The following is a 6,031-nucleotide window of genomic DNA, read 5'->3' as shown; positions in this document are numbered from 1 at the left end:
ACTAAGACAAAGAAAAGAAGAAAGACTGGACAGAAAAAAAGAAGGAAAAAGAAAAAAAAGAAAGACATGGAATTATATAGAACAGAAAAAAATTGAGCTAAATGATTTTTTTCATAGATCCTTTCAAAGGATAAGCAGTGGCAAAAATTGACTGCATGGTTAATTGCCAACCCGGAACCAATCAAGAAAAAGACACCCCTGATTTGGTCTTACATGCAATTCACTCCTCCCCCATATCGGGATGTATCTTGGCTAAGAAGCCCCCTCCCCCTGATTTGGTCCTGATTTACCCCCCCCCCCCAATATCGGGATGTGTTGGCTGCGCTGCTAGCTAGCTCGCTCTATGTATGTAAGTGCATGTTGTTCTCGCACGCGCGCGCGCACGTACGCATGTAACCGCCAATTGCAATATTTGAAAAAAGAACCCGATCAACCACTGTTTTGCTGTTCAGAAGTCTGTCTATAATTCATCATAAACTAAAGGAACACAGGTCAGATTCGGACAACGACTTCAAATTCGTTCGCAGAATACGCTAAACAGTAAGTTAGATAACAATTTTCTTTGATATTGTTTTCGTAGTTAGTGGCTCGGCCTGATTTTCTAGAATTTTACTGTTAGTGTTACTGTTAGATGTCGTTGTACTGCCACGGGGATTCACTGCCACCGCCACTGCCCCGTTGGCGCGGGCCGGGACGCGCCTGTCTCTGGCGAAATGGATTATGGGGTGCGTTAATATGCTTTGTATTGGATGAGGTGAGCTGAGCCGAGCATTGTCATTGAGTAGTAATTCGCTCGTATGGCCTGATATCTATTGTCAATGTTTTACAAAACCATCTCTGAATACCGGTATGAATTAATGAATGAATGACTTGTTAAACTTAAATTAATGCTGTACAGTGCAGTACTGTCATGACATTGACTGTCAAAGTGTCAATTAGGCCATTGGTTACTGCACAACATTGACATTGTTTCACTGAAATGGAAACCTTGCCGAAAAATATTGCTCTGGAATGAGGCCTATAATTTGTTGTTGTTGGTAGATAATGTTGGTAAATTAAGATGACATGGACATGGTAGTATTCAGGTGAAACATGGTAAGGTGTCCTAAATTTTAAAACATAAAGTAAAACCTTAAAGGCTACGCAGGCCCTAAAAAGCTACGCACCACTTATTGCGCATGGAATTTCAATGGTAAAATGTGCACTTTGTGTGCGGAACTGTGACTGGAGAGAGTGACAAACGATTCCTATTCAATTTTTCTAGAGAGACTGCAATAATTATTCAGAGAAAACCTACAACTGTTTGGAATTAAAATATTTTAGAAATTGAGGCAGAGAAATATTCCATGATAAATCAAGAAGTGTTCTGAAAACATGGCGGGATTTTGGTATTAGTGAGTTATGTGATATTTTCTTCTTGGTTAGGCCTAAGGTTTTTAGAATATTTATTACATATGATTATGAATACGATATAATTTGTTCAAATATAAAAATTGGCATAGTTTTTGACGTTTGTAAACAAAATTCGTAGTTTACATGTATATGTAAATGTATCCCCCCAAAAAAGGGCCTATACTAATCTGAACTCAGCCATGCCAGCTGACTAAAATCACAATTTCTGAATTTTTCCTTGGGATTTTTCCGTGGGATTGGGCGCTAATTTCGCACCGACCAACTTCGAGCAAAATTCACCACCAAATGTTGTTCTCAAATGTCATATCAAGTCTGAATTGCAGTTGAATGTCCATATGCCCACCGCTTTTCCGAATATCGGGAACAGCTGTATATCGGCTTCGATCTCTACGTCATTGTTTGAATCCTCATGCGTTGCTTTGCCGTAATTTTGATATGGACTGAAGTTCGTAACCAAATCATGCAAACTGCCGCAGGCAAATCTTTTGGTCGCTAACTTCAGTCCTTATCAATAATGGCAAAGCCAAGCAAAGTGATGTCTGACTGAGAATTTGAACGATAACGTAATGTTTAATGTTGGGGCCCGCAAAGATAACCTGGCTTGAGCCCGGACCGGAAGGTTTAGCAAAAAAAATTCAAAATACCGCCGTTCCCGATCGTGATGTTTGGAAAAATGGTGGGCATACTGTGTATTGACCTCAAAATGTGTGTAGACAATTTCTGGTGGAAAATTTTGCTCGAAGTTGGCTGGTGTGAAACTGCATTAGTGCGGGAGAATAATCTGAGATCCTTTCATAGGGCTAGGCATATCCATTTTTAAAGTTAATTATATTTTTTAAAATTAAGTTTGTCCTGTGATCACTTTTTATCTGTGTTTATTTATTTACTGATCAAAAACTTGCCCAAAATAATGTCTAGAATTCACCCACTGGCATATGATTGTCCAGGGACGGATCCTGGATTTCTCAAGGGGGAGGGGGCACATTTTCTCAGGAAACTTTAACAAGCACAAAAAAAAAAAAGATCTTTACTAGTGTATGAGACAATTACCATGTTTACACTTGATCGGCTTTTAGTTCAGAACCAAAAGCCGATGCAGAATCGGCTTTTGGTTTATCTTGCACTGCATTTACATGCTGTTACAGCTTGCTGTGCAGAATCGGCTCGCGTGTCAAAAACCTCAATTGATACGCTCACCAACAAAATACGTCATAATAAAGACAACGCTGGATCCGTGCGCTTACAATTATGTCACAATGGTAAAGTAAATGAAATGCGCACCAATTGCCGATGCAGAATCGGCTTTCTGTTTACACGTAGTAAAAAAGCCGATTCTGCATCGGCTCGCGGTTCTGAACCTACTACTTTGGTGGTGCAAATTGCTGATTCTGAACCGCGAGCCGATGCAAGTTAATCGTGTTTTACACGCTATGAAAAAGCCGATTAAGTGTAAACACGGTATATATTTCCGTTAGAAATATTTGCTGTAACTTTCAAAAGGAGGGACACACTTGCGTAAAGACGCCATATTTACATTAAACACATTGACCCGAATTCACAAAGGTGGTTTTGAAAACCCACGGTTGAGTCCATGGTGTATGCAGATTTCCTGTATAAATTACGCTTAATTTAGCACGTATCTGGCGCGTGTGTAAAAAATGTCAAATTCTGATGCACGCTTTTGTCGCAGTGCGCCAAATTGACGCCTGTTACTATGGTTAGATACGCTATTTTATTCATGAGTCCACTGTTTGAAGAGTGGACTCGTTAATTCAAAACAGTGGACTCGTAATTAAAATAGCGTGGATAACCACGGCAACAGGCGTCAATTTGGCGCACTGTGACAAAAGCGCGCATCAACATTTTGATATACGCTGTAAATAAGCTTAATTTATACAGGAAATCTCCATAAAACATGGACTCAACCGGGGTTTTCAAAACCACCTTTTTGAATTCGGGCCATTCGACTATTGCTCTCAAGGGGGGGGGGGGGGCACAGGACAATTGTGCCCATCTGGATCCGTTACTGTGATTGTCAATACCAAGAAAAGAAAATCATATTGAATGTTATCAATTAATTGATTAGGCCTACCTTTTGAAAACTGCTGCTCTGGAAATATGACTTCAGATTATTCTTTTTCTATTAGATAATTTTCTCTTGCATATCTACATGATTGCTGATCAAAACACGTTACGCAGCAGAGTAACTGTGTTATATTGATCTATATATTTCCAGCATGCACACACAGAAAATCTTTGGTGGGGGAATTTTATTTCTGTGACATCAATTTCAAACATATTTTCAAGTAAATTTGCTGTATATGTTGAAATAAAAATTATCATGATGCTGTATATGAGTGAATCATTGCATTTTGGAGCTTAAAGAAAGTTTTACTATATTAGTATTATATTTTTTTTTTTATCTGCACATGCATATTTTCCAACACTCAAATTGATTTTATTTCATTTAAGATTGGACGACGGATACACTGGATGATAATGTAGATGGTCCAGGATTATCTGGGAAGGAAACTACAGGTGTTGAACACAGAAAACCGTTTACAAGAAAACAACTGGAGTTTGTGAAAGGTAATTGTGTAAGAATTCACTTCAGTGGAAAAAATTGCAAAGCTTCATTAAATAAAACAGATTGTACTCCTGCAGTGGCATAGCTGAAAAAAAAACCTGTGAGGAATGGTAAAAATACTGAAAAAGACGAAATGTCATCCCCATTTATAGGATTACACGTCCTTTCTAACACCCCCCCCCCCCCTGGAAAAAAAATCAATATGCTGGCGGGGGGGGTGGACACTTTGGCCCCAGGTATACATGTGGTATGGTATTTGTCATCATTTGGGCAACCTCCCATTAATATAACGGGTTATTTTCTGCTAATCTATGGTTAAACATGAATTTCTTTATCATATTGTACAAAATGTTTTGTTGATATTTGTTAATTGGTACTATTCAATTGAAGGGTAGTGTATTATGCAAATTTCTCGATATTTTAGAAAAATATATCAATTTCTCAAGAAAGCTTGCACGCACGACAAGCATTGATGTTTTGAACCCGTAGCTGACGTACTGTCCTTTGCATTGTTTTCATCCCATATTCCTTATTACAGCTGCAAGAAATTAATCTTGCCGGGTACGCATTCACTTCACCGTGGTCGAGTGCAGCACAGTGGATAAATGTATTGCTGAAGGAAAACACCATTGCTAGGATTCAAACCCACGACACTCTGCTGAAAGGTGAGAGTCAGAACCACTAGACCACGACGCACCCACAGTTAACAAGCTGATGTCATACCCCCACTTGTTCTTTTGTATTTTATAACAAGAAGTCATGTTTATTCACATTTTGACCTCCAAGAACTAAAAAGTGGAGTGAAGATTTATTTAATGTAAACGCATGCATTGCTTGAAATCATTTTATGCTACGTGGGACATATCATACACACGTGTACGAAAATATGAAATTATTATGATTTCATTTTATAACATAAGCCTAACACATATTCCTGACGATCATGTGCACATACCAGTAATTTTTCCCAAAATGTTGCTAAACCTTCAAATCAAAGACTTTGTTATCAGATTTTAACGAAATTGTCAACATTATGCTTTTCTGATTAATTCTCTTCCTACCTAAATCTCCCCTTTCCTCATGCTTTCTTTCTATGGACCCTTCATTCTCCTTATAACTATGTTATATGTAAAATGTAACCGGTCTTCCAACCCATTTGATTGAAGGGCTAGGTACTCTAGACTGAAAGTTATGTGATTTAAATTCAAAGAGTACATCAGACAAAAAAAAAACACTGAAAATTTCATCAAAATTGAATGAGGATTAACGAAATTATGACGAATTAAAGTTGTTATTTTTTGGTAAAACTGTTCTCTGCAAGTCCTCATGAATATACAAGATCCCAATTTATATATTTTTTTGTATTATATGAATTCAAATTTTGTCAAAGCTAGGTTGTAAAAAATTACGATTGACTACTGATATACTGTGTAAGACAAAAATTATATTATTTCTCACACATAGTTGAGTTATTCATCTGATTCAACACAACAAAAATAGACAAAAAAGAAATAAGTGGGAATCTTGTATATTTGAACTATGGGAAATAGTTAAAAAATAGATGTGCTACTAAGAATTATTTTCTATATGATTTGCAAAATATTAAAAAAAGATGTCGCTATTTTTCTTGTTTTTTTTTCTATTTTCATGATATATTCGTTATTATTCTATTATTCTATATATTCTATTTTTGATATAGATATTATTTATTTCTTTACGTATCTTTAATGTATTTATGATAAACTTTTGGCATGTTTCTACAAAAAATCATTAAAAACAATTTATCTTTTCCGGACTCGAAAAACCTTATCGCCCTTAAACCAACCTGCTTCTACAAACCGAATAATCTGATTAACTCGCTTTTCGCGTTGCAAATACGGCGGAAATCGGAAAATTCAACCTATAACCTCATGTTGCATTGTACATGTCCAAAATTGCATCTTCTTAGGAAAATTTTCAAAATTTGTGGTAGATCTCACTCAATGTAGCAGGTATACGTGTTGCACGATCAGCTGGCGAGATCGAAAAGGC

General features: G+C 37.0%; 1 long non-coding RNA gene across 1 annotated transcript; it reads left to right on the top strand.

Annotated features, from left to right (window-relative positions):
• The first annotated feature begins 415 nt into the window (after positions 1–415).
• On the top strand, positions 416–5,260 carry LOC135156668 (uncharacterized). Its single transcript, XR_010295720.1, has 3 exons — positions 416–540; positions 3,886–4,002; positions 4,539–5,260. It is a non-coding gene; the product is annotated as an uncharacterized LOC135156668 (long non-coding RNA).
• The last annotated feature ends 771 nt before the right edge of the window (positions 5,261–6,031 follow it).

Source organism: Lytechinus pictus, chromosome 14 (genome assembly GCF_037042905.1).
Source record: "Lytechinus pictus isolate F3 Inbred chromosome 14, Lp3.0, whole genome shotgun sequence".
Lineage (NCBI taxonomy): Eukaryota > Metazoa > Echinodermata > Echinoidea > Temnopleuroida > Toxopneustidae > Lytechinus > Lytechinus pictus.
The sequence above is the reverse complement of the archived record's forward strand: the minus strand, read 5'-3'. Positions and strand labels throughout refer to the sequence as shown.